Source organism: Dendropsophus ebraccatus, chromosome 11 (genome assembly GCF_027789765.1).
Source record: "Dendropsophus ebraccatus isolate aDenEbr1 chromosome 11, aDenEbr1.pat, whole genome shotgun sequence".
Taxonomy (NCBI): domain Eukaryota; kingdom Metazoa; phylum Chordata; class Amphibia; order Anura; family Hylidae; genus Dendropsophus; species Dendropsophus ebraccatus.
Window position 1 is genome coordinate 101,905,944 of NC_091464.1, and position 22,891 is coordinate 101,928,834.

Sequence of the window (22,891 nt, forward strand, 5' to 3'; positions counted from 1 at the left end):
CAGGATCCCTCCCCAATAGTGACGGCCATCATGTGACCTGCTGTACGTATAACACAGGATCCCTTACCAATAGTGACGGCCATCATGTGACCTGCTGTACGTATAACACAGGATCCCTTACCAATAGTGACGGCCATCATGTGACCTGCTGTACGTATAACACAGGATCCTTCCCGAATAGTGACGGCCATCATGTGACCTGCTGTACGTATAACACAGGATCCCTCCCCAATAGTGACGGCCATCATGTGACCTGCTGTACGTATAACACAGGATCCCTCCCCAATAGTGACGGCCATCATGTGACCTGCTGTACGTATAACACAGGATCCCTCCCCAATAGTGACGGCCATCATGTGACCTGCTGTACGTATAACACAGGATCCCTTACCAATAGTGACGGCCATCATGTGACCTGCTGTACGTATAACACAGGATCCTTCCCCAATAGTGACGGCCATCATGTGACCTGCTGTACGTATAACACAGGATCCCTCCCCAATAGTGACGGCCATCATGTGACCTGCTGTACGTATAACACAGGATCCCTTACCAATAGTGACGGCCATCATGTGACCTGCTGTACGTATAACACAGGATCCCTTACCAATAGTGACGGCCATCATGTGACCTGCTGTACGTATGCGATGCCCTGGCCCCTGGGGGCCACTTCCGCAGTGCTGGTGTTATGAGCGGGCAATGACCGGGGCAGCTGCAGGGTGTATACTTGTCACGGTATAGGCCTGAGGGCGGCACAGCTGTAGGGCCGGTCTGTGGAATCTGCGGGTGATGATGGGCATGCGATTCTTCGCTGCACTTAGTCAGGGCAGCAGTTAGTAGACACCAATGCCAGGGTTCAGTAACAGCGGTTTTATTATAGATAAGGTAACTAGTAGCAACAGTTCTGTCCGGATGCAACCGGGTATATAGCAGGCTTTGACAAATAAGGCAGGAGTGGTGCTGCATAGGCTGTGAGAATACGTGCCGGATGATGGGAGTAGGAGTATGAGAGAAATAGCGGTGCTGGGTGGATTAGCTTGAGAATAATACTTGCTGTGAATCCTTGCAGCGATGAGGAGAAATAACGGAATGACACCCAGATGAGAGAGAAGAATCCGGTCACTTGAGCAGGCAGAAACAGCCGAAGACTTGAATACAGCAGCAGAATCAGTCACTCTTCTTATGGTGAAGTGGGAGCTGCAGAGAAGAAGCCCAACTCCTCTGAGGCAGGAGAGGGACGACACACATCCTCCTTGCTTGGAAGCAGGGGGAAGACTAACTTGTTAGGAGGAAGTGGGAGGTCACATGGTTGCTCTTGGCCAGAGCTAGTCAGCCATTGGAGGAACCATGGTTACAGGTCACGTGATCAACAGCCTTGCATACCACTGTACACTGTAATAATACACAGGAATACATGAGAATACACATGAGAATGCCCATTACCAGAGAATACTAGGGGAAAACCAGTAGCAGTTGCAGTGCAAACACTTACCAGAACAGGCATTGGCACAGAAATAGAAATGACCATAATAGGAGTAGTAGTCTGCATGTTCTGGGACACTGCATACCTCCCTAGCAAATTTGAGCCGACCTCGGCGAATCTAGAAGGCAGCAAACATGAATAGACTGGACAATCAAACAACAGGAATGAATGATGAGAGTGAGTGTGATGAGGTGTGTGTTTCCCACGCCCAAGGCACAGGTGAGAAGAGAGAGAGGATGAGAAACCCTAGTGGCAGGACTTCACCTAGGGGTGCCTAACGTACTCTGGCGACCAGGTAGCTAGTGCGTGAACCATCTGACGTGTAAGCCAGGACAACTTAACTGCTGGCGGGTGACCCTCCATATTCCAGCCAGTTAGACAGTAGGTTTTCTGTTAAATGTGTTACCCTACTGGAAAAGAACTGTGAAGACCTGTGTACTACCTTGGCGTGTCTGAGTAGTGTCTTGGATACCTGGAAGAGAAAAGAATAAAATAATAAAAGCAAACATACATGGGGAGCTCCCTTTCATATCACTCAATCACACACACAAGCACTCCACAGGCCAAACACACGAAAAGGTATCCAAGGTGCGATATGTATGGACCAGTGTGAAGGTTAGGTATGACTATGTGTGATAACTACTGTGTTGGGACAAGACAGAGGCGAACAAATACTGGAAACAAAAGGAAGGGAAACACAACAGACAACAAATACTGCGAGGTCTTGAGGAGAACTGGCTCACATGAATCTGAATGAAAATCTGAGAGAAATCTGAATGAAAATCTGAGAAAAATCTGCATACGAGCTGGCTCAACTAAATCTTTCCAGCTATAGAGATAATATAGACAATAATGAGACTGGATGAGAAAATACACTCCTACATAAACTGGACTTTCTCTGAGGTATATGTAAACTGACTTCTCTTACTCAGAGGAGGAGCTATCTGACTTAGACACTGGAAAATATGCTGTTTTACAAAAGAGGCGCTCTACTCTGAGGCAATCTAAATAACCTTTTGCTTACTCAGAGGAAGAAATACAAAGACTTTGATAACACTGGAATGCAATAGTAGAATAAGTGCAATAATGAAATAAGTGCAATAATGAAATAAGTGCAATAATACCCTGTGTGGAACACACAATCACAGGAAAGTGCATTAGGAAGGAATGGGTTAAGTGTCTCTGTTAGGTAGAGTCTCTTTTAGGCAATTAGACATCATCCATGTAAAAGGCTCTGGGACAGGCACTAGAGAACTTTTTGTTACTGTAAGTGTCCATCAGCTCATGGCTGGTTAGTACAGGGAACTTGGTCAGGAGGACCAGGCACGAACCTTGAACGTTGCAGGAACTGGAACAAAACAGTTATACAACAAAAACAGTTTAAGGGCTCTGGTCTCTGTAGCGGAGTGGAGGAATTCCTCTGGTAGAGCGCTCAGACCGTCTCAGCGGAGGATCCTCTTCAACAGTGATTGGTGCAGGTACAGGTCGAAGATCACCCCCAGCATCTGGTTGTAGAGATGGAGTTGTTGGAGGCACAATTGGAAGTGGAGGGGCCACTGGAATGTGTACAGGGACCGCTGGATAGCCTATGGCCATGAGGAACGGTTCAACTTGGAACATTTCTTCCAGAGAGAGAGGTTTAGCTGGAGCTGCTGGGGGATCCGGAGGCGTGGATGCAGATACCGGACACGGTGCTGTAAGGCCCTGTAGGTCCTCCTTAGTGCAACGTTTTATCCTATTCCGGTGCACCGTCTGTGGGGCTAGCCCAGGCTTTTTGACTTCATACACATCAGTCTCTGGGTAAGGGATAGAGGAGATGACATAGGGCTCAGGCTCCCAAAGGCTTTCAAGTTTGTGAGAGCGATGATATTTTTTTAGCCAAACTTTATCTCCCACTTGTAGTGGTGTGGCATTCGCCCTTTGGTTGTAGGCATCCTCTTGGCGCTGCTGAGCCTCCCCCATCCTCCGGTCAACAATTTCCCGGGCATCCTGGATTCTCCTCTGATGCTCCCGAACCCAGTCAGTTTCAGGTAGGGGGTTGAAGGTGTCAGGAGCTTGGACTCCAAGAGCACGGTCCTGAGGAAGTTGGCCTTGGCGGCCGAACATCAGGTAGAACGGAGAGTAGCCAGTGGAACAATGAGTGGTATTGTTATAGATCTCCACTAGTTCATCCAACAAGTGGGGCCACTCTACTCTCTTCGTCACTGAAGCCGTTCGGAGCATGTTGATAAAGACCTGGTTAACTTTTTCACACAGACCATTCCCTTGAGGGTGATAGGCCGTGGTGCGGAGCTTCTTACATTCGTGGTAGGCACACAGCTCCTGGAAAAGTTGCGACTCGAAGGCCGGACCCCGGTCCGTCAGCAGAGACTCTGGGCACCCATAGTGCTTTACATACTCCTTGTAAAAAGTAAGAGCAGTGGTCTTGGCGGTCAAGTCCCTGACAGGTACCACGACTACCCACTTGGAGTAGTGGTCAACCATGGTGAGGGCGTAGGTATACCCGCATCTTGTAGGGGCTAGCTTCACATGGTCCAGGGCGACTAGCTGATTCGGCCGGTGGGAGGTGATTGGATGCAAAGGGGCCCTGACTTCTCTTCCCCCAGCTTTGGAGATATTACAGGCAGGGCACTCAGCACACCAGTTCTCGATGTCAGCCCTCATCCCGATCCAGTAGAACCGCTGTCGGATAGTGGCCTCCGTCTTGTGTACCCCGAAATGACCGGACCGGTCATGGTAGGCATCTAGCACCATCTTAGCGTCTCGTCGGGGAATGAGGATCTGGTGGCACCTCTCCCCAGAGACCGGATCAAGAGAGTTCCGCAGGATCAGTCCCTTCTGTAAGAAGAGCCTCTTTCTTTGCCTCCAGAGTCGCCTTAGCTCGACATCAGGATAGGGCCTCTTTATCCGCATGGGGACCCGACCAGTAGAGAGGTAGTCATAGATCTCCCCCAGGACACGGGACTCTTCCTGGATGGTCTGCCACCTGGCCAAGTCTTGCGGGGCCCTAGGTGGAGGCGAAGGCGTTTCAGGCCCGGCTACATCAATAGCACTCTGGGTAGCGAACCTTTGATAGAAGGGAGGCATTTCTACGTCTTCCCAATCGCTGTCCTCTGGGGCCTCTTCGCCCTTGGATAGTCGGGACAGAAGGTCTGCATTGACGTTAGCCTTGCCACTGCGGTACTTAATTTCAAACTGGAAATTGGCCAGTCGAGAAGCCCACCGCTGCTCCAGGGCGCCCAGCCGAGCAGTGTTGAGATGCGCCAACGGGTTGTTATCCGTATAGATGGTAACAGGGGTGGCAGCCAGGTAGTCCTTGAACTTTTCAGTGACGGCCCACACTAGGGCTAGTAACTCCAACTTGAAGGAGCTATAATTGTTATCGTTCTTTTCAGCACCCCGAAGACTCCGGCTGGCATAAGCTACGACTCTCTCTTGGCCATCTTGAACCTGGGACAGCACAGCTCCCAGGCCTTGGAAGCTGGCGTCTGTGTAAAGCCGGAAAGGAAGGTTATAGTCCGGGTAGGCCAGGATAGGAGGCGTGGTCAACAGGCGTTTCAGGGTTTGAAAAGCAACCTCCTGCCGTTCGGACCACTCGACGGGGAGTCGTCGGTTGTAGCTTTCTCGAGGGCAACCCCGGAGTAACTCATTGAGGGGCTCGGCCACTTGGGCAAAGTGGGGAATGAAGCGGCGGTAATAGCCGGCAAATCCCAGAAAGCTTCTCACCTCCTTGACGGTCTTAGGGGTATCCCAGTGTTCCACAGCCGAGATCTTCTCTGGATCGGGTCGTATCCCCTCAGCACTCACAACGTGCCCCAGATAGTTCACTTGGGGTTTGAGAAGGTGGCACTTGGAAGGCTTGATTTTCAGGCCGTGATCGATTAGGACCTGGAACACTTCAGCCAGATGATGGACGTGATCTTCGTAGGTACATGAATAGACAATCACATCATCTAGGTAGAGCAGGACACTCTGAAAGTTGAGATGGCCGAGACACCTTTCCATCAACCGCTGGAAGGTAGCGGGGGCGTTGCACAGACCGAAGGGCATGCTGGTGAATTCGAATAGTCCCATGGGGGTGGTGAAGGCCGTCTTCTCACGGTCTTCGGGTGCCATGGGCACCTGCCAGTACCCACTGGTGAGGTCCAAGGTGGAGAAGTAGGCGGCTGACCCCAAAGCAGCAATAGACTCTTCGATCCGGGGCAAAGGATAGGCATCCTTGTGGGTGATTGTGTTTATCTTCCTATAATCCACGCAGAACCGGATGTTACCGTCTTTCTTCCTCACGAGGACAATAGGGGCAGCCCACGGACTCTGACTTTCTTGGATAACGTTAGAGTCTTTCATCTCCTTGAGCAGTTTCTTGACCTGCTGATAGCTGGCAGGAGGGATTGGCCGATGTTTCTCTTTGATAGGCAAATGGTCCCCAGTGTTGATCCGATGCTGGACCAGGTTGGTCTTCCCGAAATCGAGGGAGTGTTTGCTGAAGGCCTCGTGATACCTTTTGGCCACCTTGAGGATGCCGTGGAGGTATTCAAGTGGGGTATTGGCATCGCCAATATGGAGTTCATCCCACCAAGGGGCGAGAGCCCTGTTTGAGTCCCTTTGAGTGCCACGGATGGAACTCTGATAGGCGATGGTCTCCTCACAGATGATGTCCTCAGGATCGAGTTGGTATAACATGGCCACGGTGGTGAACTTGGGTAGGTCAGCTGAGGAGTCTCCAAGGTTCACCAGACGGACAGGGACCTGACCATTGGAGACGGTCACCAGGCTTCTAGCGGCCCTGACAAGAGGTTGCCCCTCAATTTCAATAGCATCCAGAAGGGCCACATAATCAGCATTGTTGAGGCCTGGACGGACCCTGCACCAGATGAGGAACTCACTGTTAGCTGGGATGGTGATCGGACGAGCATCTCTAGTGCGGACACGGCAGATTTCTCCTCGAGGATTGGCAAATTTCCGCTGAGCGGCGAGCACCTTTATGGTCTTCTGAACGGCTTGCCTGTACTGAGGAGACATAGCACAAGACATAGAGGCATTCAAGGCATCCAACACTTCAGTGAATACATGACGGATAATATTCATGCCTAATACCACGGTCCCACTATCTCCCTGAGCCTCAGTAACAATGATACCCTGACGCGCTAGCTCCCGCTTCCCTATGCAGACAGTGGGTTCCCAGTAACCTAGTTGCACAATAGGACGACCATTACTAGCAATAAGTTTCAGACGGTATTTCTCAACTGGACCTAGGGTTCTCAGATCCCAATGTTCTTCAAACACATGCCTCGGGATAGTGGTAACCTGGGAACCTGTATCTACCAGAGCCTCCAGGGGGACTCCGTCCACCCAGAGAGTCACATGCGGGCATTGTGAGAGGAACCTTGAGAACCACTGTGCTTCCTGCGGGCCTGGATCTCGACCTCCTGGGTGTTGGCCCTCGGACCCAGGGGTAGCCCGTTTAACTGATAGCACTGAGAGCGGTAGTGTCCATGTCGCCTACAGTGGCGGCAATAGGGGCGCTCAGGGGATCTAAGTCTCGGTGGAGGGGGCCGATCGGGAACTGAATACTCAGGGCAGGGGTCCTGTGGTGGTGGAGGTGTTGGATAGGCCCCTTGTAGCCCCCTTAGGGCTTGGCAGAGAGAGTCAACCACTTGCGTAAGGAGAGCAGGGATCGCTGGTGAATTAGCCGGGATAGACTGTTGGGCAGCTTGTATAGCGGAAACTGGTGGAACCATAGTGGGCACTGGAGGTGGGGGTATAGGTCCCACCGGATCCGGGCAATCCGAACCTGGAGTACAGCCGGCACAGGGATTGTCAATGCCAACCACCCTCAGAGCCAGAGTCTTGAAGTCCAGGAAAGGCATTGTAGGGTTTTGGGCAGCTAGCATACGCAGTTGGCTCTGGATGAGTCTAGAGTCCACCCCCTCTATGAAGCGGTCAGTGATCATACTCTCCACAGCCGAGGGGTCTATGGTATCAACCTGTCTCAGGGCCCGGTAGGCAGATTGAAGTGCTAGTGCATAGTCTCTGAGGGTCTCACCTGGCCTTTGTCGTCGGTCCATAAAACTTAAGGCGGACCTCCGTGGGTGACTGTACCTCAAATTCTTTACTCAGCCGGGTCAGGATCTGTTGTACATTAGCTTTCTCCGTAGCTGGCCATGACCGCACCTCCTCGGCAGCGGGACCCTCCAGTTGTCCTAGCAGCAACTGCACCTGCTGAGTGGGAGAGAGTGAGACAAGTTCAAGGGTGCGGGAAATTTTTTCCTTGAAATCAGCCAACGTGTGGGGTTCTCCTTTATAACTGGGAAGATTGTTGGGCCCAATGAAGAATGGGACCGCTGCGGTAGCCATAGCAACGGGAGCCGCGGGAAGCCTTCTTCGGGCCGTCGGCGAACTGCCGGACCCGTCAGAGTCACTGTGATGGCCGGTGGACATGACGAGGGGTTCTGGTGTAAGGCGCCTGGAAGAAAGTAGGGGCGAGGAGAGCTTGCGGGAACAGCAGGCACCGATAGGCAGGGTATCCGGGACCGGAGAGGAATAGGGCGGAAGTCAGCATCAACACTTCCGGCGGTCCGGGCACAATCTCCTTCCCTCCTGCAACAGAGGCTTGGATACTGCAGGGCCGGGGCGGAGCGCGCGCGCGAGCGAAGACAGTGCGTCACCGGTTGACTTGACCCCTTAGCAGGCCGCAGCGCGGCAATAGCAGAGCCTCTGGGGGGATTAGCAGTACAGTTCTGGGGACACTGACAGTTGGCACAACACAGTCTGTATCCTGTTCGTGACGCCAAAAATGCGATGCCCTGGCCCCTGGGGGCCACTTCCGCAGTGCTGGTGTTATGAGCGGGCAATGACCGGGGCAGCTGCAGGGTGTATACTTGTCACGGTATAGGCCTGAGGGCGGCACAGCTGTAGGGCCGGTCTGTGGAATCTGCGGGTGATGATGGGCATGCGATTCTTCGCTGCACTTAGTCAGGGCACCAGTTAGTAGACACCAATGCCAGGGTTCAGTAACAGCGGTTTTATTATAGATAAGGTAACTAGTAGCAACAGTTCTGTCCGGATGCAACCGGGTATATAGCAGGCTTTGACAAATAAGGCAGGAGTGGTGCTGCATAGGCTGTGAGAATACGTGCCGGATGATGGGAGTAGGAGTATGAGAGAAATAGCGGTGCTGGGTGGATTAGCTTGAGAATAATACTTGCTGTGAATCCTTGCAGCGATGAGGAGAAATAACGGAATGACACCCAGATGAGAGAGAAGAATCCGGACACTTGAGCAGGCAGAAACAGCCGAAGACTTGAATACAGCAGCAGAATCAGTCACTCTTCTTATGGTGAAGTGGGAGCTGCAGAGAAGAAGCCCAACTCCTCTGAGGCAGGAGAGGGACGACACACATCCTCCTTGCTTGGAAGCAGGGGGAAGACTAACTTGTTAGGAGGAAGTGGGAGGTCACATGGTTGCTCTTGGCCAGAGCTAGTCAGCCATTGGAGGAACCATGGTTACAGGTCACGTGATCAACAGCCTTGCATACCACTGTACACTGTAATAATACACAGGAATACATGAGAATACACATGAGAATGCCCATTACCAGAGAATACTAGGGGAAAACCAGTAGCAGTTGCAGTGCAAACACTTACCAGAACAGGCATTGGCACAGAAATAGAAATGACCATAATAGGAGTAGTAGTCTGCATGTTCTGGGACACTGCACGTATAACACAGGATCCCTCCCCAATAGTGACGGCCATCATGTGACCTGCTGTACGTATAACACAGGATCCCTTACCAATAGTGACGGCCATCATGTGACCTGCTGTACGTATAACACAGGATCCCTTACCAATAGTGACGGCCATCATGTGACCTGCTGTACGTATAACACAGGATCCCTCCCCAATAGTGACGGCCATCATGTGACCTGCTGTACGTATAACACAGGATCCCTCCCCAATAGTAACGGCCATCATGTGACCTGCTGTACGTATAACACAGGATCCCTTACCAATAGTGACGGCCATCATGTGACCTGCTGTACGTATAACACAGGATCCCTCCCCAATAGTAACGGCCATCATGTGACCTGCTGTATGTATAACACAGGATCCCTCCCCAATAGTGACGGCCATCATGTGACCTGCTGTACGTATAACACAGGATCCCTTACCAATAGTGACGGCCATCATGTGACCTGCTGTACGTATAACACAGGATCCCTTACCAATAGTGACGGCCATCATGTGACCTGCTGTACGTATAACACAGGATCCCTCCCCAATAGTAACGGCCATCATGTGACCTGCTGTACGTATAACACAGGATCCCTCCCCAATAGTGACGGCCATCATGTGACCTGCTGTACGTATAACACAGGATCCCTTACCAATAGTGACGGCCATCATGTGACCTGCTGTACGTATAACACAGGATCCCTCCCCAATAGTGACGGCCATCATGTGACCTGCTGTACGTATAACACAGGATCCCTCCCCAATAGTGACGGCCATCATGTGACCTGCTGTATGTATAACACAGGATCCCTCCCCAATAGTGACGGCCATCATGTGACCTGCTGTACGTATAACACAGGATCCCTTACCAATAGTGACGGCCATCATGTGACCTGCTGTACGTATAACACAGGATCCCTCCCCAATAGTAACGGCCATCATGTGACCTGCTGTACGTATAACACAGGATCCCTCCCCAATAGTGACGGCCATCATGTGACCTGCTGTACGTATAACACAGGATCCCTCCCCAATAGTGACGGCCATCATGTGACCTGCTGTACGTATAACACAGGATCCCTCCCCAATAGTGACGGCCATCATGTGACCTGCTGTACGTATAACACAGGATCCCTTACCAATAGTGACGGCCATCATGTGACCTGCTGTACGTATAACACAGGATCCCTCCCCAATAGTAACGGCCATCATGTGACCTGCTGTACGTATAACACAGGATCCCTCCCCAATAGTGACGGCCATCATGTGACCTGCTGTACGTATAACACAGGATCCCTTACCAATAGTGACGGCCATCATGTGACCTGCTGTACGTATAACACAGGATCCTTCCCGAATAGTGACGGCCATCATGTGACCTGCTGTACGTATAACACAGGATCCCTCCCCAATAGTGACGGCCATCATGTGACCTGCTGTACGTATAACACAGGATCCCTCCCCAATAGTGACGGCCATCATGTGACCTGCTGTACGTATAACACAGGATCCCTTACCAATAGTGACGGCCATCATGTGACCTGCTGCACGTATAACACAGGATCCTTCCCGAATAGTGACGGCCATCATGTGACCTGCTGTACGTATAACACAGGATCCCTTACCAATAGTGACGGCCATCATGTGACCTGCTGTACGTATAACACAGGATCCCTTACCAATAGTGACGGCCATCATGTGACCTGCTGTACGTATAACACAGGATCCCTCCCCAATAGTGACGGCCATCATGTGACCTGCTGTACGTATAACACAGGATCCTTCCCCAATAGTAACGGCCATCATGTGACCTGCTGTACGTATAACACAGGATCCCTCCCCAATAGTGACGGCCATCATGTGACCTGCTGTACGTATAACACAGGATCCCTCCCCAATAGTGACGGCCATCATGTGACCTGCTGTACGTATAACACAGGATCCCTCCCCAATAGTGACGGCCATCATGTGACCTGCTGTACGTATAACACAGGATCCCTCCCCAATAGTGACGGCCATCATGTGACCTGCTGTACGTATAACACAGGATCCCTCCCCAATAGTGACGGCCATCATGTGACCTGCTGTACGTATAACACAGGATCCCTCCCCAATAGTGACGGCCATCATGTGACCTGCTGTACGTATAACACAGGATCCCTCCCCAATAGTGACGGCCATCATGTGACCTGCTGTACGTATAACACAGGATCCCTCCCCAATAGTGACGGCCATCATGTGACCTGCTGTACGTATAACACAGGATCCCTCCCCAATAGTGACGGCCATCATGTGACCTGCTGTACGTATAACACAGGATCCCTTACCAATAGTGACGGCCATCATGTGACCTGCTGTATGTATAACACAGGATCCCTCCCCAATAGTGACGGCCATCATGTGACCTGCTGTACGTATAACACAGGATCCCTTACCAATAGTGACGGCCATCATGTGACCTGCTGTACGTATAACACAGGATCCCTTACCAATAGTGACGGCCATCATGTGACCTGCTGTATGTATAACACAGGATCCCTCCCCAATAGTGACGGCCATCATGTGACCTGCTGTACGTATAACACAGGATCCCTCCCCAATAGTGACGGCCATCATGTGACCTGCTGTACGTATAACACAGGATCCCTCCCCAATAGTGACGGCCATCATGTGACCTGCTGTACGTATAACACAGGATCCCTCCCCAATAGTGACGGCCATCATGTGACCTGCTGTACGTATAACACAGGATCCCTCCCCAATAGTGACGGCCATCATGTGACCTGCTGTACGTATAACACAGGATCCCTCCCCAATAGTGACGGCCATCATGTGACCTGCTGTACGTATAACACAGGATCCTTCCCGAATAGTGACGGCCATCATGTGACCTGCTGTACGTATAACACAGGATCCCTCCCCAATAGTAACGGCCATCATGTGACCTGCTGTACGTATAACACAGGATCCCTCCCCAATAGTGACGGCCATCATGTGACCTGCTGTACGTATAACACAGGATCCTTCCCGAATAGTGACGGCCATCTTTTAGGAGTAATTGTATTTTAATGTTGGTCATCCATTGGGTGTCTCTCACCTTGAGAATGTGACATGACTATGTGTCAGGGTTAATGAATAATAAGACGGCCGTGGTCACCCAGCTTTATGACATTTTCTGATGGCCGTGGGTTTTCTTGGTTTGGTCATGTGGGCACTGGCTAAGGCTTGTGAAGGTTTCAGAGGTTATGTTCCCAACGTTCAGAGGAGATCAGTGTGTTAGTGTGGAGGGAGCAGAGCGGATGTGAGGATGGGAATTGGGCTGTGATGGTTGTACCAGTGCCAGTAACATCACTCCATTATAGAGGGATAATCCATGGGCACCATGCCTGGTCACAGAGTCATCGCAACCTGCCCAGACTGTGTGTTCTGCACTAATTCCAATGTCTCCTCCGCCATTGTGAGAGTCATATCGTGGAGAGGCCCCACACCTCACATAGTCATACTATATACAGTACATAGTGTTATTGTGACACGTTTTTTACTCGGCCGGTTACCGTGATGTTGTTATTGGTGATTCCAGTACTGTAGTGGTACACCGGTGTGATGTTGGTATTGGTGATGCCAGTACTGTAGTGGTACACCGGTGTGATGTTGTTATTGGTGATGCCAGTACTGTAGTAGTACACCGGTGTAATGTTGTTATTGGTGATGCCAGTACTGTAGTAGTACACCGGTGTGATGTTGGTATTGGTGATGCCAGTACTGTAGTAGTACACCGGTGTGATGTTGTTATTGGTGATGCCAGTACTGTAGTAGAACACGGTGTGATGTTGTTATTGGTGATGCCAGTACTGTAGTAGTACACCGGTGTGATGTTGTTATTGGTGATGCCAGTACTGTAGTAGTACACCGGTGTGATGTTCTTATTGGTGATGCCAGTACTGTAGTAGTACACCGGTGTGATGTTCTTATTGGTGATGCCAGTACTGTAGTAGTGCACCGGTGTGATGTTGTCATTGGTGATGCCAGTACTGTAGTAGTAGACCGGGGTGATGTTGGTATTGGTGATGCCAGTACTGTAGTGGTACACCGGTGTGATGTTGTTATTGGTGATGCCAGTACTGTAGTAGTAGAACGGTGTGATGTTGTTATTGGTGATGCCAGTACTGTAGTAGTACACCGGTGTGATGTTGGTATTGGTGATGCCAGTACTGTAGTAATACACCGGTGTGATGTTGTTATTGGTGATGCCAGTACTGTAGTGGTACACCGGTGTGATGTTGTTATTGGTGATGCCAGTACTGTAGTAGTACACCGGTGTGATGTTGTTATTGGTGATGCCAGTACTGTAGTAGAACACGGTGTGATGTTGTTATTGGTGATGCCAGTACTGTAGTAGTAGACCGGTGTGATGTTGTTATTGGTGATGCCAGTACTGTAGTAGTGCACCGGTGTGATGTTGTTATTGGTGATGCCAGTACTGTAGTAGTACACCGGTGTGTTGTTGGTATTGGTGATGCCAGTACTGTAGTAGTACACCGGTGTGATGTTGTTATTGGTGATGCCAGTACTGTAGTAGTAGAACTGTGTGATGTTGTTATTGGTGATGCCAGTACTGTAGTAGTACACCGGTGTGATGTTGTTATTGGTGATGCCAGTACTGTAGTAGTACACGGTGTAATGTTGTTATTGGTGATGCCAGTACTGTAGTAGTACACCGGTGTGATGTTGTTATTGGTGATGCCAGTACTGTAGTAGTACACCGGTGTGATGTTGTTATTGGTGATGCCAGTACTGTAGTAGTAGAACGGTGTGATGTTGGTATTGGTGATGCCAGTACTGTAGTAGCACACCGGTGTGATGTTGTTATTGGTGATGCCAGTACTGTAGTAGTACACCGGTGTGATGTTGGTATTAGTGATGCCAGTACTGTAGTAGTACACCGGTGTGATGTTGTTATTGGTGATGCCAGTACTGAAGTAGTACACCGGTGTGATGTTGTTATTGGTGATGCCAGTACTGTAGTAGTACACCGGTGTGTTGTTGGTATTGGTGATGCCAGTACTGCAGTAGTACACCGGTGTGATGTTGTTATTGGTGATGCCAGTACTGTAGTAGTAGAACGGTGTGATGTTGGTATTGGTGATGCCAGTACTGTAGTAGTACACCGGTGTAATGTTGTTATTGGTGATGCCAGTACTGTAGTAGGGTAGCGGTGTGATGTTGTTATTGGTGATTCCAGTACTGTAGTAGTACACCGGTGTGATGTTGTTATTGGTGATGCCAGTACTGTAGTAGTACACTGGTGTGATGTTGTTATTAGTGATGCCAGTACTGTAGTAGTAGACCGGTGTGATGTTGTTAGTCGTGATTCCAGTACTGTAGTAGTACACCGGTGTGTTGTTGGTATTGGTGATGCCAGTACTGTAGTAGTACACCGGTGTGATGTTGTTATTGGTGATGCCAGTACTGTAGTAGTACACCGGTGTGATGTTGGTATTGGTGATGCCAGTACTGAAGTAGTACACCGGTGTGATGTTGTTATTAGTGATGCCAGTACTGTAGTAGTACACGGTGTAATGTTGTTATTGGTGATGCCAGTACTGTAGTAGTACACCGGTGTGATGTTGTTATTGGTGATGCCAGTACTGCAGTAGTGCACCGGTGTGATGTTGTTATTGGTGATACCAGTACTGTAGTAGTACACCGGTGTGATGTTGTTATTTGTGATACCAGTACTGTAGTAGTAGACCGGTGTGATGTTGGTATTGGTGATGCCAGTACTGAAGTAGTACACCGGTGTGATGTTGTTATTAGTGATGCCAGTACTGTAGTAGTACACCGGTGTGATGTTGTCATTGGTGATGCCAGTAATGTAGTAGTACACCGGTGTGATGTTGTTATTGGTGATGCCAGTACTGTAGTAGTACACCGGTGTGATGTTGTTATTGGTGATGCCAGTCCTGTAGTAGTACACCGGTGTGATGTTGGTATTGGTGATGCCAGTACTGTAGTAGTACACCGGTGTGATGTTGGTATTGGTGATGCCAGTACTGTAGTAATACACCGGTGTGATGTTGTTATTGGTGATGCCAGTACTGTAGTAGTGCACCGGTGTGATGTTGTTATTGGTGATGCCAGTACTGTAGTAGTACACCGTGTGATGTTGTTATTGGTGATGCCAGTACTGTAGTAGTACACCGGTGTGATGTTGTTATTGGTGATGCCAGTACTGTAGTAGTACACCGGTGTGATGTTGTTATTGGTGATGCCAGTACTGTAGTAGTACACGGTGTAATGTTGTTATTGGTGATGCCAGTACTGTAGTAGTACACCGGTGTGATGTTGTTATTGGTGATGCCAGTACTGTAGTAGAACACGGTGTGATGTTGTTATTGGTGATGCCAGTACTGTAGTAGTAGACCGGTGTGATGTTGGTATTGGTGATGCCAGTACTGAAGTAGTACACCGGTGTGATGTTGTTATTAGTGATGCCAGTACTGTAGTAGTACACCGGTGTGATGTTGTTATTGGTGATGCCAGTGCAGTAGTAGTGCACCGGTGTGATGTTGTTATTGGTGATGCCAGTGCAGTAGTAGTGCACCGGTGTGATGTTGGTATTGGTGATGCCAGTACTGTAGTAATACACTGGTGTGATGTTGTTATTGGTGATTCCAGTACTGTAGTAGTACACCGGTGTGATGTTGTTATTGGTGATGCCAGTCCTGTAGTAGTACACCGGTGTGATGTTGGTATTGGTGATGCCAGTACTGTAGTAGTGCACCGGTGTGATGTTGTTATTGGTGATGCCAGTACTGTAGTAGTACACCGTGTGATGTTGTTATTGGTGATGCCAGTACTGTAGTAGTACACCGGTGTAATGTTGTTATTGGTGATGCCAGTACTGTAGTAGTACACCGGTGTGATGTTGTTATTGGTGATGCCAGTACTGTAGTAGTGCACCGGTGTGATGTTGTTATTGGTGATGCCAGTACTGTAGTAGTACACCGTGTGATGTTGTTATTGGTGATGCCAGTCCTGTAGTAGTACACCGGTGTGATGTTGGTATTGGTGATGCCAGTACTGTAGTAGTACACCGGTGTGATGTTGGTATTGGTGATGCCAGTACTGTAGTAGTGCACCGGTGTGATGTTGTTATTGGTGATGCCAGTACTGTAGTAGTACACCGTGTGATGTTGTTATTGGTGATGCCAGTACTGTAGTAGTACACCGGTGTGATGTTGTTATTGGTGATGCCAGTACTGTAGTAGTACACGGTGTAATGTTGTTATTGGTGATGCCAGTACTGTAGTAGTACACCGGTGTGATGTTGTTATTGGTGATGCCAGTACTGTAGTAGTGCACCGGTGTGATGTTGTTATTGGTGATGCCAGTACTGTAGTAGTACACCGGTGTGTTGTTGGTATTGGTGATGCCAGTACTGTAGTAGTACACCGGTGTGATGTTGTTATTGGTGATGCCAGTACTGTAGTAGTACACCGGTGTGATGTTGTTATTGGTGATGCCAGTACTGTAGTAGAACACGGTGTGATGTTGTTATTGGTGATGCCAGTACTGTAGTAGTAGACCGGTGTGATGTTGGTATTGGTGATGCCAGTACTGAAGTAGTACACCGGTGTGATGTTGTTATTGGTGATGCCAGTACTGTAGTAATACACTGGTGTGATGTTGTTATTGATGATGCCAGTACTGTAGTAGTGCACCGGTGTGATGTTGTTATTGGTGATGCCAGTACTGTAGTAGTACACCGGTGTGTTGTTGGTATTGGTGATGCCAGTACTGTAGTAGTACACCGGTGTGATGTTGTTATTGGTGATGCCAGTACTGTAGTAGTAGACCGGTGTGATGTTGTTATTGGTGATGCCAGTACTGTAGTAGTGCACTGGTGTGATGTTGTTATTGGTGATGCCAGTACTGTAGTAGTACACGGTGTAATGTTGTTATTGGTGATGCCAGTACTGTAGTAGTACACCGGTGTGATGTTGTTATTGGTGATGCCAGTACTGTAGTAGTGCACCGGTGTGATGTTGTTATTGGTGATGCCAGTACTGTAGTAGTACACCGGTGTGTTGTTGGTATTGGTGATGCCAGTACTGTAGTAGTACACCGGTGTGATGTTGTTATTGGTGATGCCAGTACTGTAGTAGTACACCGGTGTGATGTTGTTATTGGTGATGCCAGTACTGTAGTAGAACACGGTGTGATGTTGGTATTGGTGATGCCAGTACTGAAGTAGTACACCGGTGTGATGTTGTTATTGGTGATGCCAGTACTGTAGTAATACACTGGTGTGATGTTGTTATTGATGATGCCAGTACTGTAGTAGTGCACCGGTGTGATGTTGTTATTGGTGATGCCAGTACTGTAGTAGTACACCGGTGTGTTGTTGGTATTGGTGATGCCAGTACTGTAGTAGTACACCGGTGTGATGTTGTTATTGGTGATGCCAGTACTGTAGTAGTAGACCGGTGTGATGTTGTTATTGGTGATGCCAGTACTGTAGTAGTACACCGGTGTGATGTTGTTATTGGTGATGCCAGTACTGTAGTAGTAGACCGGTGTGATGTTGTTATTGGTGATGCCAGTACTGTAGTAGTGCACTGGTGTGATGTTGTTATTGGTGATGCCAGTACTGTAGTAGTAGACCGGTGTGATGTTGTTATTGGTGATGCCAGTACTGTAGTAGTGCACCGGTGTGATGTTGGTATTGGTGATGCCAGTACTGTAGTAGTACACGGGTGTGATGTTGGTATTGGTGATGCCAGTACTGTAGTAGTGCACCGGTGTGATGTTGGTATTGGTGATGCCAGTACTGTAGTAGTACACGGGTGTGATGTTGTTATTGGTGATGCCAGTACTGTAGTAGTGCACCGGTGTGATGTTGGTATTGGTGATGCCAGTACTGTAGTAGTACACCGGTGTGATGTTGTTATTAGTGATACCAGCACTGTAGTAGTACACCGGTGTGATGTTGGTATTGGTGATGCCAGTACTGTAGTAGTACACCGGTGTGATGTTGGTATTGGTGATGCCAGTACTGTAGTAGTACACCGGTGTGATGTTGGTATTGGTGATGCCAGTACTGTAGTAGTAGACCGGTGTGATGCTTTTATTGGTGATGCCAGTGCAGTGTCCCAGAACAGCCATTCTCATGCTCATACTTTTAGTATAAACAGTTCTGTTCTGGAAAGCTATGGTCCACTGCAAACTGCGTGTATTGTGTCACGCCTGCAGTATTCAGGTCTGCCATTTCAGTCATTTATTGCATGTGTATTCAGGTATCATTGTCTAATGGTATTATGTCGCCTCCTAGTGTTCAAGGATGGTACTCCTCATGTATATTCCTCTGTATATACCTAATGGTGTGATGATGCAATGGCTGGATGTCACGTGACTGTGCCCTGCTTCCATGGTAACACCAATGGTCATCGAGCTTTTGGCTGGGGTTACCATGGGACTTCCTGTGCTACCTCAGTCTATTTCCTACCATCAAGGGGATATGGTGTATCTGTCCTCTCTCCCTGCTAAAGAGAGAGGCCTGCGTGTGCTCTGCTGCTCCAGTCCACTGGCTGTGTTCCTGTCTCAAGTCTCAGGATTCTCATCTGGGTGTCGATTCTTCAGTCATTCTTCAGTTCCTCTCATCATCATCTTCTCCAATCATCAACAGCAAGTATTTCATTCAAGTCTCATTCCACCCAGCATCTCAACTTCAGTATCACTACTACTCCCATCATTCAGCACGCTACTCTCACAGCCTATTGCAGCATCACCCATTACTTTGTTCAAGTTTGCCTTATTCCCGGTTGCATCCGGAGAGACTGTTACTACTAGTTACCACCGTTACAATAAATATACAACTACCGTTGTTTCTGAACCTTGGCATTGGTGTGATAATTGGTGCCCTGACTAAGGACAATGAAGAATCGCACGCCCAGTATTCCCGCATGGTCAGGAGCCCGGTTTCCAGCTGTATCACCCTCGTGCCTACACCGTGACCACATTATCCTACAGCTGCCCCGGTTCCTGCACCCTCACAACCATCTACACTGCGGAGTGGCCCCCACGGGTCAGGGCGCTGCATTTTGGCGTCACGAACAGGATTACGTTTACATTGTGTGCCCCAAGACTGTGCCGCAACCCCAAAGAGACTGTGCAATTGTCCCAATGGCTCAGGAAGGGGTTAAGGCCGCATTTCCCAGGTTTCCGCGCGCGCGCGCCGCTCAAGCTCCGCCCCCGGCCCTCCAGCCATTGCCTCTGTTGCCGGGGGAAGAAGATCCCTGCTGCGCCTGCCGGAAGTCGCCGGGCCCAGCTTCCGCCCGCTCCACCGCTGTCTCCTGCAAGCCGCTGCTCCTGCCGCGGTCATCTCAGCTCACCGCCAGTCGTCCGGACCACTTGTGCAGCTCATCCAGGGATCCCGTCTGCTGCGCTGGGACAGCCAGATAAGTGAGAGTTCCCCAGCATGTCCAGCTCAGAGGATGACGCCGTCGGCGGGTCAAACAGTCCGCCTCCCTCACCCGCTGGCGCACCTGTTCCTCCAGCTGTTCCCCCTGCATCTGCTAGTGCCGCTGGAGTGCCGTTTTTCATTGGGCCTAATCACCTGCCCAGCTATAAGGGGGAGCCCCACACCTTGGCTGCTTTTAAAGAGAAAATTTCCCGTACTCTTGAACTGGTTTCTGTCTCCCCTACCCAGCAGGTACAGCTCCTACTCGGACAACTAGAAGGTCCTGCTGCAGAGGAGGTCCGGTCATGGCCTGCTACAGAGAAAGCCGGGGTACAGCAGATTCTTGATCGCCTCGGGAGGGAATTTGAGGTACAGTCCCCCACAGAAGTTCGCCTCCAGTTCTATGATCGGCGCCAGAAACCAGGTGAGACCCTGAGAGACTATGCCCTTGCCCTCCAGTCTGCCTATCGGGCCCTACAACAGGTGGATGTCATTGACCCCTCTGCAGCAGAGAACATAATCACAGACCGCTTCATAGAGGGCATAGACTCTAGGCTCATTCAAAGCCAGCTGCGCATGTTGGCTGCGCAGAACCCTAGTATGTCCTTCCTGGATTTCAAAACCCTGGCTCTGAGGGTAATCGGAACTGACTCCCCCTGCCATAACTCTCCCCCGACCTCGAGTCAGCCAGTACTGACAGGTGTGACCCCTGGGCCTGTCCCCACGCCTGCTATTTCACCTGTTCCTGCTGTTCAGGCCATGCAAGCTTCTCTCACCAGCCCCCTGGTTACTCCTGACCTCCTTACTCACGTAGTCAGCTCTCTATGTCAAGCCATTCAAGAGTTAAAGGGGACCTCATCCATCTCCTCCTCCCACTCTACCTCCAGTCAGGCCCTGTCCCTAGAGTCACCTCAGAGGCACCCACGCTCTGCCCTATCCATACCCCACAGGGCCACACCACGAGAGTGGCTCTACTGTGACTATTGTTGGCGACATGGACACTACCAATCCCAGTGCTTTCAGTTAAACGGGCCACCCCCGGGTCCGAGGGCCAACACCCGGGAGGTAGAATCTCAGGCCCGCAGGAGTCACAATGGCTCTCAAAGTTCCTATCGCAATGCCCGCATGTGACTCTATGGATAGACGGTGTGCCTCTCGAGGCCTTGGTGGACACTGGGTCCCAGGTTACTACCATCCCCAAACATGTTTTTGAAGCACATTGGGACCGCAGGGTGTTGTGTCCAGTGGAGAAGGCCAGGTTAAAACTGATTGCTAGTAATGGTCGGCCTATCTCACAATTAGGGTACTGGGAACCCACTATATGCATTGGTAACCAGAGGTTAGCCCAGCAGGGTGTTATAGTCACTGAGGCTCAAGGGGATAGTGTAACGCCCGGAGTAGTGGATCCACTGGACCGGCACCAGCGATGGCACAAACCTCACCAGGGAGCGGAGTCTAAGGGGCCGCTGGTTTTCACCAGAGCCCGCCGCAAGGCGGGATGGACTTGCTGCGGCAGGCGACCCCCAGGTCGCTACCCCTGGCTTGGTTGCTGGTGACGGCAGGCGAGGCGTGACAGGAGCAGGTACTGACAGTGGCGTGTAAGCGTACCGCAGGTGACAGGCTGAACACAGGAACAGCAGAGAGACGGGAAGCAGGAACCAGGGACTAGGAGTAGGGACTGGGTAGCGGACAGGAATCAGGAACAAGGACTAGGAACCAGGTAGCGGACAGGTATCAGGAACAACAGGGAGCTGGGCCAAACGCTATGGGAAGCATGTAGAGGCTCCAACACAGGGGACAGGGCATGCTGGGATTTATAGGGAGTGATTGGGTGCAACTACCAATTAGGGGCGGACTGGCCCTTTAAATCTGAGACAGCCGGCGCGCGCGCACCCTAGGAGGCGGGGACGCGCGCGCCGGCCGGCACAGACGGAAGGAGGAGCGGGACGAGGTGAGGCGCCCCCCGGGGCCGAACAGACAGCAGCGCCGGGTCCCTGCACCAGGACCCCGGCGGCTGCCTGAGCTGGATGGCGGTTGCGGCGGCGTCCCGGAGCACGGGACGCCGCCGCGGCCATGACAGTACCCCCCCCCTTTGGCCTCCCCCTCTTTCTTGCCTGCAGGAATCCCTTGATGAGATCTTTATCCAGGATGTTAGCCTCGGATTCCCAGGACCTCTCCTCCGGACCAAATCCTCTCCAGTCCACCAGGAAGAAACGTCTCCCTCTGACAGTTTTCATGGCCAGAATATCTTTAACAACGTAGACGTCGTCTGAGACGGCTTGTGGAACAGAGAACGGAGACTGATCGGAGAACCGGTTGAGGACCACAGGCTTCAAGAGGGAGACATGGAAGGCGTTCGGAATCCGCATAGTAGGGGGCAGGCGGAGTTTGTAGGTGACAGGGTTTATGCGTTTCAGCACCGAAAAAGGACCAAGGAATCGGGGACCCAACTTGTAGCTGGGAATCTTGAGTCGAACATATTTGGCCGAGAGCCAGACTTTGTCACCTGGACGAAAATTTGTGGCAGGTCTCCTCTTCTTATCAGCCTGGTCCTTCATGCGTTCTGAGGCTTTGAGTAAGGACTGTCGAGTTTGTTCCCAGATCGACTGCAGGTCAGATAACAGCTCCTCCACGGCTGGAACCCCAGAGGATGGAGAGAGAGGCAGAGGAGGACGAGGATGATGCCCGTAGACCACATAGAAAGGAGACTTGCCTGTGGAACTCGAGTCCAGATGGTTATAGGAGAATTCCGCCCATGGAAGGAGGTCGGACCAGTTGTCTTGGCGGCTGGACACAAAATGCCGTAGGTAGTTACCCAGGATCTGATTGACTCTCTCCACTTGCCCGTTAGACTGGGGATGGTAGGCTGATGAGAAGTCCAGCTTTACTTGGAGCTGCGAGCAGAGGGCACGCCAAAACTTAGAGACAAATTGAGAGCCTCGGTCGGACACAATGTGAAGAGGAAGTCCATGCAGGCGGAAGATGTGTCGGAAGAACAACTGAGCCAGACGAGGAGCAGAGGGTAGGCCAGGAAGAGCCACGAAATGAGCCATTTTAGAGAAGCGGTCCGTCACCACCCAAATAACAGTATTGCCCGCTGATGGTGGTAGGTCGGTGATGAAATCCATCCCAATGTGGTGCCAGGGATGGTCCGGGACTGGCAAGGGCAAAAGTAGGCCGGCAGGTCTTTGACGGGGAGACTTATTCCTG